We start from the raw sequence: 13,316 nt of genomic DNA, 5'->3' as shown, positions 1-13,316 counted from the left end.
CAGTGGTCAGGGATGATGGGAATTGTAGTCCAAAACATCTGGAGGGCTGAAGGTTGGGGATTCCTGCTCTAGTAACTTACAGGCTGGATTGTTGGAAGGCACTATACATGGGGCTGCCCTTGAAGACTACTCAGAAACGTCAATTGGTACAAAATGCAGCAGCCAGATTATTGGCTGGGGTTCCATTGAGATCTCCCATAACTCCTGTTTTAAAACAGTTGCTCTGATTGCCCATTCATTTCTGGACCCAATTTGAGGTGCTCACATTAGTGTTTAAAGCCCTAAACAACTCAGTCTAAAAGACCACCTCTTTTCCTGCAAACCCTCTCAGGTGCTGAGATCAGCAGAGGAGGCCCCGTTGTTAGTTCCTCTGCCCTCAGAGGTTCAAGGGGTGGCTGTCTGAGACAGGGCCTTCTCTGTGGTGTCCCCTAGGCTGTGAAACTTCCTCCCCACAAAGGTGAATCTGGCATCTTCACTGTACAGCTTCCAGCAACCTCGGCTTTTGACATTTGAGGTGTATCTTTTTTTAGGACCCACCTTATATTTGTGATTATAAGCTTCTTTTAAAGTGTTTCAAATGCTATGTTTTAATGTTTCAACCCACCCTGGGGACCTTAGGGTGAAGGATCAGGGAACTAACAAACACAACTTGGAGGGTTCCCTGAGACAAACTTTGAAAACTGTTAACTTGATGGTGGAGTAATGACTGTGAATTAAGAAACTGGTTTGAAGGATGAGGGAGAATTTTAGGGGGAGGGGAGAAATTTGATTCCAATTGCACTCGGGTGAATGCACCTAAGCTGCACTTTCTGAAACAACGCACAGACCGAAATTTGCATTTCTACACATTTTGCAGCCAAGTGGCGCTGTGGGTTAAACCACAGAGCCTAGGACTTGCCGATTGGAAGGTCGGCGGTTCAAATCCCCGCAACGGGGTGAGCTCCCGTTGCTCGGTCCCTGCTCCTGCCAACCTAGCAGTTCGAAAGCACGTCAAAGTGCAAGTAGATAAATAGGTACCACTCCGGCGGGAAGGTAAATGGCGTTTCTGTGCGCTGCTCTGGTTTTCCAGAAGCGGCTTAGTCATGCTGGCCACATGACCCGGAAGCTGTACGCCGGCTCCCTTGGCCAGTAAAGCGAGATGAGCACCGCAACCCCAGAATCGGTCACGACTGGACGTAACGGTCAGGGTTCCCTTTACCTTTAAGGTAAAGGTAAAGGTACCCCTGCCCATACCTTAATGGGTACTATTTAATGGGTACTTAATGGGTACTTAATGGGTACCTTTACCTTAATGGGTACTAAAACACACATGCTGGAGTAAAGTGAATGAAAAAGCATATACTGGTGAAAATAACATACTGCTTTATATTAGGGGAAATTACGTGTTAGGCAAAAGTACAGACACGTGTGTATATTAGAAGAAATCCACATGAAAATGCTGTGAATTTTCACGAGGACTTTAAAAAAAATATGAAACTGATGTGGAAATGTAAAGAACTGAATTTAAGACTGGAAAAATAAGAAACTGAAATTTAATGTGTATTTGTGGGTCACAGCAGACCCCATTTTCTACTGTATTTCATATTATAAATGGCCAACATGGATGCCATATAAAATAAAATCCTTATTTGTGCTGTGTCTTGTGCTGCCCTATGGAATAGCTCCACTTCATTCTCTCACTGCATGGCATCATGAAGATGTTTTCCCTGTTCATCTGTCATATCTCCCACCAGAGCTCAGGGGGGGAAAACACATTATCTTGAATGCAATGGAACACTTCCCCCACAATATCCCCCAATATGTTATGGCCTCTATAGATTGCTCTGCCCATTTCCAACTCTGTGGTTCATCTCGACTTTCTGGGAATCAACTCTTTCACTTTAACACTTTGCTTTCCTCACCTCATTGCTTTTATATCCATTTCTTTTCTCATCCACCCCTTAAATTGCAGGGGGAGCAGTCATAATCAGGATTGTGGTGAGGAGGGAAGAATTCTATGAAACATAGAATTATAGGGTTGGAAGGAAGGGTTCCATGAAGCATCCATGAAGGACCAGGTGCACAGCCTGGGAGTCATTTTGGACTCACAGCTGTCCATGGAGGCACAGGTCAAATCTGTGTCCAGGGCAGCCGTCTACCAGCTCCACCTGTTACGCAGACTGAGTACCTACCTGCCCGCAGACTGCCTTGCCAGAGTGGTGCATGCTCTAGTTATCTCCCGCTTGGACTACTGCAATGCGCTCTTTGTGGGACTACCTTTGAAGGTGACCCAGAAACTGCAACTAATCCAGAATGCGGCAGCTAGACTGGTGACTGGGAGTGGTCACCAGGACCACATAACACCGGTCCTAAGAGATCTGCATTGGCTCCCAGTACGTTTCTGAGCACAATTCAAAGTGTTGGTGCTGATCTTTAAAGCTCTATACGGCCTTGGCCCAGTATACCTGAAGGTGCATCTCCACCCCCAGCGTTCTGCCCGGACACTGAGGTCCAGCGCCAAGGGCCTTCTGGCGGTTCCCTCATTGCGAGAAGTGAGGTTACAGGGAACCAGACAGAGGGCCTTCTCGGTAGTGGCACGCACCCTGTGGAATGCCCTCCCTTCAGATGTGAAGGAAATAAGTAGCTATCTTATCTTTAAAAGACATCTGAAGGCAGCCTTGTTCAGGGAATTTTTAAATGTGTGACAGGCAGCCCTGTTTAGGGAAGTTTTTAATATTTAATGCTGTATTTTTAACACTTGATTGGAAGCTGCCCAGAGTGACTGGGGAAACTCAGCCAGATGGGCGGGGTATAAATAATAAATTATTATTATTATTATTATTATTATTATTATTATTATTATTATGGCTATCCAACCTTTGCTAAAACAAAAACAAAAACAAAACCTCCAATTAAAGAAACCGTATATTTCCCACAGGGACTGTGCTGGTGGCTACAGAATGTTATTTGGATTCCACAAGTCTGGAAACAGAGTAGCTATTCTATAAGCAACTTAAAACTGGCCAGCGGCAATTGGGTACTATTAAACTATTAGTCATGCTGGCCACATGACCCGGAAGCTGTATGCCGGCTCCCTCGGCCAATAAAGCGAGATGAGTGCCGCAACCCCAGAGTCGGCCATGACTGGACCTAATGGTCAGGGGTCCTTTAAAATGTGGCCAGAAGACAGAAGTGTCTGGCGTGCTCTGGTCCATGGGGTCACGAAGAGTCGGACACGACTAAACGACTAAACAACAACAAAGTGTGGCCAAATGCCCTCTCTAAGGGAGCTGATAGCCATGGCAAATGACATTAGCAGTCCGTTGGAAACTGCAGCATCTCCACGGAGCTTTATTGATACAATTGCCTTTCGACTATGTTGTACTTCCACTTCTCAAATCTCCTTTTGCCCAAGCTAATATCAGAGAAATAATAAATAACAGCCGAGGACAAGTATATATAGCTGAAGAGGGAGTGTGTTGATGAAGTCTGCAAGAAGTGCTTTCACTTATCTACAATTCCACTTATCTGGTACATCCTCTGCAACTGGGGTCAAGGTAACCTCTGGGAGGATCTGGCCAATTGCAAAAAAAACACATAAAAAATACAAGGCTGTCATCGAGCACTCAAACAGCACAACAGCAGCGTGAGGTTGAGAAAACTATTAAGCAAATAAATCAGGGGCGCTGGAATATTTGTATCGAGGAGTTGAAATTGCTCTTCGCATTTAAGATCCTAGCCTGCTTGTGCAATAAAGACACTGGAATTCTCAGAGGTAACTCTGACAAAGGATTGAGTTCAGAAGGTGCACTTTTAAAAGCCCAAACCATTCCCTTCTTCCCCTTTGATCTCTGTCCAACTGTGTCTCTGATCTCTCCCTTTAGCCACTGAGCTGCTTAAGATGTAAATGCTAAAATAGGGATGGGAGACCTTTAGCTCCCCAGATGTTGCTGGTCTACAGCTCTCATCATCCCTAACCTCTGGTTTTGCTGGCTGTGGGGGCAGGAAGGGTTAGAGTCCAACAACATCTGCTGGGCAATAGGTCCCCCATGCTTGTGCTAAATTATAGTTTAGTGTTGCATATGTGCTGATTCTTGCACCAGTCTCAGGTTTCCATGCTCCCTCTTCCTCTCCTTTGGTGTGGCTACAAGGAGAAGATCAGAACTGTTAGCTTCTGATTTTAAACTAATCAGAGTTCCCTGTTGCATCCAGACTCTGAGTACTTTGATTTTGGTGTGACTTTGACTTAGCTTAGAGCACAGACAACACATCAGAACAGCTGGGGGGGGGGCTTTTGCTGGGTTGTGCAATTTGAAACTGCAGCGGGGTGTGAGTGCAGCTTTGAATGCTTCCTCTTACTTAAAATATAAACACAGAGAGAGCTAGGATCACCAGTGAAGGCGGTGAAGGTCCTGTGTGAATGCCTGGAGGCAGTTGGAGGATGGATTGAGGCTGAGTCCTGACAAGACAGAAGTACTGTTCTTCGGGGACAGGGAGCAGGCTGGTGTGGGGGACTCCCTGGTCCTGAATGGGGTAACTGTGCCCCTGAAGGACCAGGTGCACAGCCTGGGAGTCATTTTGGACTCACAGCTGTCCATGGAGGCACAGGTCAATTCTGTATCCAGGGCAGCTGTCTACCAGCTCCATCTGGTACACAGGCTGAGACCCTACCTGCCCACAGACTGTCTTGCCAGAGTGGTGCATGCTCTAGTTATCTCCCGCTTGGACTACTGCAATGCGCTCTACGTGGGGCTACCTTTGAAGGTGACCTGGAAACTACAACTAATCCAGAATGCGGCAGCTAGACTGGTGACTGGGGGCAGCCACCGAGACCATATCCTGAAAGACCTACATTGGCTCCTGGTACATTTCCGAGCACAATTCAAACTGTTGGTGTTGACCTTTAAAGCCCTAAATGGCCTCGGCCCAGTATACCTGAAGGAGCATCTCCACCCCCATCGTTCTGCCCGGACACTGAGGTCCAGCGCCGAGGGCCTTCTGGCGGTTCCCTCACTGCGAGAAGTGAGGTTACAGGGAACCAGGCAGAGGGCCTTCTCAGTAGTGGCACCCGCCCTGTGGAACGCCCTCCCATCAGATGTCAAAGAGATAAACAACTACCTGACATTTAGAAGACATCTGAAGGCAGCCTTGTTCAGGGAATTTTTAAATGTGTGACATTTTAATGTATTTTTAATCTTTGTTGGAAGCCACACAGGGTGGCTGGGGAAACCCAGCCAGATGGGCGGGGTACAAATAATAAATTACTATTCCTATCACTTCTTCATTACGAGCATCCGCATATGACAGGCCCAATGCTGAGGCCAAGAGATAGCACCTTTCTGCACAAGATCTCTACCAGGTGTGGAGCATTCCCTGACTCACACATGAGCCCCAGCTTCGCAGCAGTGGGACGCATCACGTGATATGCCCCCTGCAATGTGGGGGGCAAGTCGGCACCCTTGATTAAGAGGCCTTCTCTTTCTCTCACACAGGTATACTTCCTGAGTTCTTCGAGAGGAATTTATAAGGGTGGGTTGTCCATTTCCGCTCAGCAGTTGTAAAATCATAGCAGGGGAGCGGGGAATCTGGCTTGCTTGATGTGATGAATGGACAGCCTTTTGTCTTTGAGACACAGGTCTTAGAAAGCGGAACCCTTAAGGAAGAAGACTGGAGCCTTTAATCCAAGGGACATTGTTTAAGGGAGAAGGGAAGGTTAGGGTACTGGCTGGTGGGCGGGAGAATACTGCTATAATAAGAGGTTTCAGGAAAATGTTTTGCTTGATATAGTCTGACACACACACACATACACACACACGACTGCTTTGCATATTATACTTCTCTATAGAAATTGCTTCCACATATGGAAGAACATCAAACACATAGAGCATCGTGTGTGGCAATCACTTTTTTGTATTTTGCTCCATGTATGCATACTGACAGTGACATCCAGAGCAGAATTCTTGTTTCATGTGTATAATCACCACACTTGTCAGTCTCTCCATGTAGGTTGCAAGTTCCATTGCTTATTGTTTTACGTTTTTATTTTTTAGCGCCTTTCTTGCAATGTTAATTTCTTGTACACCACCTTGCCTATTGCAACCACAGTAGAAGGGTGGGCATGAATTATCTTCAGTTGCTAATTTAATTAATTAAAAGGAAGGCGTCTTTGCTGCTCTCACCACCATCTCATAGGCCTGCACATGGGCTCTGGATGTTAGAATTCCTGCTCCATGATTGCAGTCATGGGATTTTTGTCTATCACATGATGGTGTATGTTTTGACTCCAGAGTGGTAAGTGACAGAGACAGGATGTTTGTGTTACTGTGTTCCGTGAAGTGGGACTATTGTTCTTTGTTCTTTTTCTCTTTGCTGTCTGATGCCAGAGAGAGAGGGCGCCATGTTGCAGTGCTCTGTGTGTGTTTATATGTGAATAAAATAGATTAGCCAAAATGCTGAGTTGCTAAGGTCTGTTACGCAAGTTGCACAAACTCTGCAGATCCCTAAGTGTGCCAGTGTCTGTTGGCAGCAGTCACTGTAATATTTGGGCTGAAGAAAGCTTTTGAAGCTCCCAAACGATCGACCAGGAGGAAGAGAACATGCCAGTCAGGCATGTGTCTCTGCCAGGGTCCTACTCAAGTGTAGGCTGAGCTCCCGACACTGGATTCTGCATGGGGCTTCTCACCACTGATGCCCCAGTCATCTCTCTCCCCATTCCCAGCTTTTTCCCCCAAAAGGGATTACCCAGGCAATGCAAAACCCACTGGCACTTTGCACTCAGAGCTCTGCTGCTTACAGTGGTTTCCAGTCTCTTGGTCACACTCAAGCGCGACCAAAAGTCAGAAATCACAGAAACAGATGTTGACCTGGGGAGAACCAAATATCGCTGAAATCTCCGGAGTGCTGCTGGGGACTTCATTCCAAGTAGCCCACTGGTGAGCAAGCATGAGTGCTGTGTGTGCTTGCTCAAAGCAAACAACCTCTTTCCCTGGAGTAATTAATAGATACAGAATTTTCTCAGCAGCACAGTTCCCTGCCAACCCTGGGAGGGAGCCATTCAAAAAATAAAATAAATGGAATGCCAGGCACTTGTCTCCCACACACAGCTGCAGAAACAGTCAAGTTGTGTTTAGCTACATGAGGAGTACAAAGTGTCCAGGCCTATTTCTGCAGGGTGCATATGGTACACCTAGGATGGCAGCACATGTAAACAGGGAAACTTCAGTAAGGGGGCATTCATTCATTCATTCATGTTATTTATTCATTATTTCCATGGCAAATCTAATATACAGTGTTCCCTGCAGTGCTTCTGATTGTCAGTCTGCCTGGAGGAGGCAGAGGGATAACCTTTGAGGATGGAATGTAGATCAGTGGCAGAACAGATGTTTTGCATGCAGAAGGTCCCAGGCTAAACCCTGGGCATCCTCAGACAAGACCCTTGTCTAAAAGCCTGCTGTCGATTAGTGTAAGCAATATTGAGCTGGATAGGCCAAGGCAACCTTCCCCAACCAGTTGCCCTCCGGCTGCTTTAAACTACTACTCCCATCAGCCCCAGCTAGCATGCATTCATACAGGCTGGGGCTGATGGGTGTTGTAGTCCAAAACAGCTGCAGGGCAACAGGATGGGGAAGATTAGTATAAGCTCACTCCTACCTGATCACAGGTTGCCCCAGACCACCACCCACTTCCTGCACAGCTCACCCCCCACCCCTTTTAACATCGCCACTCCTGTGGTGTTTAATGATGCGGGGAGCTGCTTCAGATAGAAGTTTGGCAAACTGCTATCTAAAGTGCCTTCTACTTGCCTATTGGTGGCCACATGAACTGCAGCATGATGACAACCTAACGATTTTATTATACAGGAAGAAAAATCCTCGTTAAATTCATCAGCATTTTAATGCAATTTTTTTCCTAACATACACATGCAACTTTACCAAATTAACACATTTTTGCACAGCCATTCCCCCTAATATAATGCATTATACAGTGGTACCTCGGGTTAAGTACTTAATTCGTTCCAGAGGTCCGTTCTTAACCTGAAACTGTTCTTAACCTGAAGCACCACTTTAGCTAATGGGGACTCCTACTGCTGCCGCGCCGCCGGAGCACAATTTCTGTTCTCATCCTGAAGCAAAGTTCTTAACCGGAGGCACTATTTCTGGGTTAGCGGAGTCTGTAACCTGAAGCATATGTAACCTGAAGCATATGTAACCCGAGGTACCGCTGTATATATTATGTCCATAAATATATGCATATTTATGCACACTTTACACTCTACCACGTTACCTGGCAGAACAGCATTGCAAAAGTCAGAGAATCGTGAATTTTGAAGGATGGCTGGGTTCTGGTTTGAGTATTGTTTCAGAAGATGTGAATTAAGTAGGGTTGCCTTTAAGCGCAAAATGAATCAGGTTTGTCCCCGACCCCAGTGCACATAAGGAGTGGCTAACACATGTTGCAACACCAGCTGAAGCATTCTTGGTGGCATCCAGATCAGCCATTAACATGGAAATTAAGCTTGAGCATATTCTGGAAGTATTGTAAGATGTTTTATTTTAGTTGGTTCTATTGGTGGCCAGGGAGAGCATGGGATGTGGATGACTTTAATAACTGTAAAATGGGTCTTGTATACTGCGATTATCTGGTGCCAGAGTTTGCAGGGGGAAGACCACAAATCAGATCGATATTAGTCAATAAAATATGCCCAAAGTTGACCGTCACCATTTCTGCAAATGGCACTGGGGTTAATGCAGCAAATTCAGTTGGATGGCTCATCTAAGTCCCATGCTGTCTTTAGTGAGAGTACTAGCAGCTCTTCAGCAGCTCTAGCTGTGAATGAGCCATCACAGGTCAACGACTAGAAAGGCAGAACCTCACAGGGGCTTGCACACAGTGATTTGCTGTGAAATGAATTCCTAGCATCCTAGAATTGAAATGTTGGAAGTGTAGGGGATCTAGTCCAATCCCCTACAATTCAGGAATCACAGCTCTGGGGTGGGGAAGGGGGAAGAGACAGGCTATAACCTGTATTTGGTTGGCCAATAAAATCTGATGGTGATGTTTAGCAAACTGGGCCTCAGACTAACGGGCACAATTCTCCAGCTGCAAGAGACAAGCAGCACACTGGTCATTCAGGGCAGTGGCTTACCATCAGCTCAGGCTCAAATGTCTTTCTGACTGAGGCTGCGAGCAGATCCTGGCTCTATCAAGGCAGAGAGAAACAGCTGCCCAGGCCTCTCCTGCCTTCAGGAAGGCCCTTCCTGGGGTTGCTCAGACCGTGCTTGGTGCCACAGTAGCCCTCACAGTGGTGAGGGCCAGTGTAGTGTAGTAGTTAAGAGCGGTAGACTCGTAATCTGGGGAACCGGGTTCGCTTCCCCGCTCCTCCACATGCAGCTGCTGGGTGACCTTGGGCCAGTCACACTTCTCTGAAGTTTCTCAGCCCCACTCACCTCACAGAGTGTTTGTTGTGGGGGAGGAAGGGAAAGGAGAATGTTAGCCGCTTTGAGACTCCTTCGGGTAGTGATAAAGCGGGATATCAAATCCAAACTACCACTACCACTACTACTACTACTACTATTCTTCTTCTTCTTCTTCTTCTTCTTCACAGCTGCTGTTGAAGGCATAGGCTAGGAGGCTCTGAATGTGCCATACCTGGCCAGATCCCTCTTCCTGCACCCTCCACCATATCCACACAGATGCTGGAGCTCCATGGCTTCAGGTTTCAGCTCTGCCAAAAAACCAGCTCCATCAGGCCTTGCCTCCCTCAACTGTCACCAGGCAGCAGCCATTTCATCAGGCTGTCTCAGCAGGAGAGATGCAAAGATGGGCTCCTTCCACCAGCCTTGCCCAAAGAGAAGTCCCATCAGGCATCTCCCGCTCCTGAACTGCTTCTGTGATAGCTGGCCAGTAAAAGAACTGCTGTTTAAGAATTTATGCCTGGGTTTGCTTTTCGTGTCTGTTAGATGGTAAACCTGCTGGCAGGGACTGGTTTGCCTAAGGCCACCTTGCGTGGCAAGTCCCCCCCCCCCAGTGAAAATAAAGACACATGTCACAATTATTAAGGTTAATGGGCTAAATAAGGCCACAACTTTATTGGTTACAGGTGAGGAGCGGTATTGGCTTAGGCATGGGTCCTAACTGACTATATCCAGCTTCAGCCCATCCGCTTGAAGGGTTAACCAACAGTAGGGGGAGTCCTGCTGATACACATCAACGAGGAACTCCCCCGGGGTCACCGCTCTGGGGCGTGCCTTAGGGGCGTGCCCACACCTCCATAGGCTTCGGACAGGGCCACGCCCCCCAGAATGCTTTATCAGACTACACTTCAATATGTGGGGCAGGTGATTGCGCTCCTCCCCTCTTCCATCTATAGAACTATAGGTAGGCGAAAGCCAAGTGTCAATTTGCCAAGTGGAAAAAATCCTACCAGGCCCCTCAACGGCGACCAACCAAGGTCCATAGCAAGGTCAAGGAACAAAAACCTTAAAAGGCAGGAGGGTGGGAAACAGAAACAGCTGGTAGGTGGCAAAAGAGGGAGATCCCCGGCCTCGCCTGCATTAAATAGGGTAGGCCACACCCCCAGAGCCAGCCAGGGGTGACACGGCCAGGGATTTCCCAAATCACACGGGGGCTGGGCTCCAGCCGCCGTACGCGTGGTGGGGCCGTGAAGCCCGCAACCCCACCTCCTCTGCAGGGCGGAAGTGACTTTAGTGAATTGATGGTGGAGGCAAGATTTGAACCAGGAACTTACTGCAGACTCTCCAAGTGTCCCTATTTTCCATGGACATCCCTGATTTAGATGAGCCATCCCAGTTTCTGATTTGATCCCAGAATGCTCCACTTTTCCTTAGGATGTTCCTATTTTCATTGGAGAAATGTTGGAGGGTATGGAGTTATCTGACCCCCTGGCCGTCTGAAGGCAATCCTGCATAGGGAAGGGTTTTTAAAATGTTTAACGTTTCATTATGTTTTTATATATGTTGGAAGCTGCCCATAGCGGCTGGGGCAACCCAGTCAGATATGTGGGGTATAAATAATAAAATTATCATTATGGAATGGGACGCCCCAATTTTAATCGGAGAAATGTTGGAGGCTGTCCAATTGATTCATAGCTCATTCTCTTAGTCACTTCACTATGCTCACCCACATTGAATTGGCCAAGGGTTTTGGCCAAGAATGTGCAACAAGCTGATATGGTCTTTGAAACAGTAAAAAACAAAAACCTGAAATTTGGATCATGTGTGGCATTGCAGGTGTAGAAAGCATTCTGGTCTGTAGACGAGTCGAGGAGAGGATACCGCAATATTCTTGGAGCTAATAGTGATGCAGTTATCTCTTTCTCACACCAATTTTTTAAAAAAATAAAATAGGAACTCTCGGGGAGGGAGGGTGCACAGGTTTCCTGTTCAACACTAACCAGGAGTGAGGTGAGGGAAAGCCATTTCTCAGACAGTTAGATTATGGATAACTGGACACTCAGCAAGACAGAAATGGGCTGCGGGTCATAAAAAATGCAGTTGGCTTGGGGTAATCTGGAGCAGCTCGGTAAAATATCTGTAGGCTTTGACAGCCAGAAAAGTTAGCCGCTGAAATAGTGCTGCCATTTCACCACAACACCTCACATAAGCAGCAATTTTGCTGTAGTACTGTACCGAAAATGTCTCCTGCATTTTTAAGTTAGGGGGGTGGTATCATTCTCCATCAATTAAGACCACATCTACACTAAACAATTAGTGACTGGTGACAGGGAGCAGCCGCCGAAACCACATAACACTGGTCTTGAAAGACCTACACTGGCTCCCAGTACGTTTCCGAGCTGACCTTTAAAGCCCTAAACAGCCTCAGTCCAGTATACCTGAAGAAGCGTCTCCACACCCATCGTTCTGCCTGGACACTGAGGTCCAGCACTGAGGGCCTTCTGGCAGTTCCCTCATTGCAAGAAGTGAGGTTACAGGGAACCAGGCAAAGGGCCTTATCGGTAGTGGTGCCCGCCCTGTGGAACACCCTCCATCAGATGTCAAAGATAACAACAACTACCAGACTTTTAGAAGACATCTGAAGGCAGCCCTGTTTAGGGAAGCTTTTAATGTTTAATAGACTATTGTATTTTAATATTCTGCTTGAAGCTGCCCAGAGTGGCTAGGGAAACCCAGCCAGATGGGTATAAATAATATATTATTATTATTATTATTATTATTATTATTATTATTATTATTATTAACGGTAAAAAAAAGGTAAAAGACCCCTGGATGGTTAAGTCCAGTCAAAGGTGACTATGGGGTTGCGGCGCTCATCTCACTTTCCAGGCCGAGGGAGTCAGCGTTTGTCCACAGACAGCTTTGAGGACAAAGAAGGGGGATGCTTTGGGTATCCTTATTGTGTAAGGGATCACCTTTCTCCCCTTCCGATGCTTAAAAAAAAAAGAGTCATGTAAAGTCTGGTTCCATCTTTCTGCAGGAGACACCTCTGTGGGAATTGGGTTCATTTCTGCGTACAGGCTGTTGGTGGGGTGTTTTGGTTTCATTCACACAATATCATGAGCCCCCCTAACTGGCACTTCCTGAAACAATATACAAATTTTGAAACGAAACAAAGGCACCCTTTGAAACCTGCATGTTTCTGAATTTTGTGATGCAGTCCTCGAACGAACGAAAGAAAAAATGTATGTTTAGGGGAAAGCCTGCAAAAATGGCAAATATTTTTATTATTATTATTATTTATTTTATTTATAAGATTTCTTACTTGCCTTTCAGTACAAGGTCCCATGGCAGGTTGCAACAAGAGAGTGCACCATTACAAAACAAACAAACGGATAAAGTGATTAAACTTATCTAAAATCAATAAAAATAAAAAACCATCCCAGCCAGAACAGTGGTGAAGATAACACAGCAAAAAATGCATTATATGACAGCAAACTACTTGCAAAAAAAGCATTAGGGGAAATTGTATATATCAGGAGAAGAGCACACTAAAATGTTGATGGGTTTTCATGAGGACTTTGCCAAATCGATGCACAAATGTAGCGAAGTGAACTTAAGGGTGGAAAAGTGAGGTGCTGAAATTGACAGATTTTTTTCCTATCCCCTAGTTATATACGCCGTAAGGTATTCATGCAATGTCCCAAAATATGTGCAAGTTGCTGTGGGGTGAGAACTAAGTTGGGAGGAGAGCACACACACACACACACACACACACACACACACACACACACAAACCTACTCAGCTAAAAAAAAGCACACCTAGCATTTGCTCCCAGGAAGTTAAAAAAAACCAACCCCGCATTTCCTTACATCCATCTCACGCAGAGCAGCCCTGCAGGAGGACCTGCTAAGGGAAAGGAG

The sequence above is a fragment of the Podarcis erhardii genome, assembly GCF_964252035.2.
Source record: "Podarcis erhardii genome assembly, chromosome: 3".
NCBI lineage: Eukaryota > Metazoa > Chordata > Lepidosauria > Squamata > Lacertidae > Podarcis > Podarcis erhardii.
The sequence above is the reverse complement of the archived record's forward strand: the minus strand, read 5'-3'. Positions refer to the sequence as shown.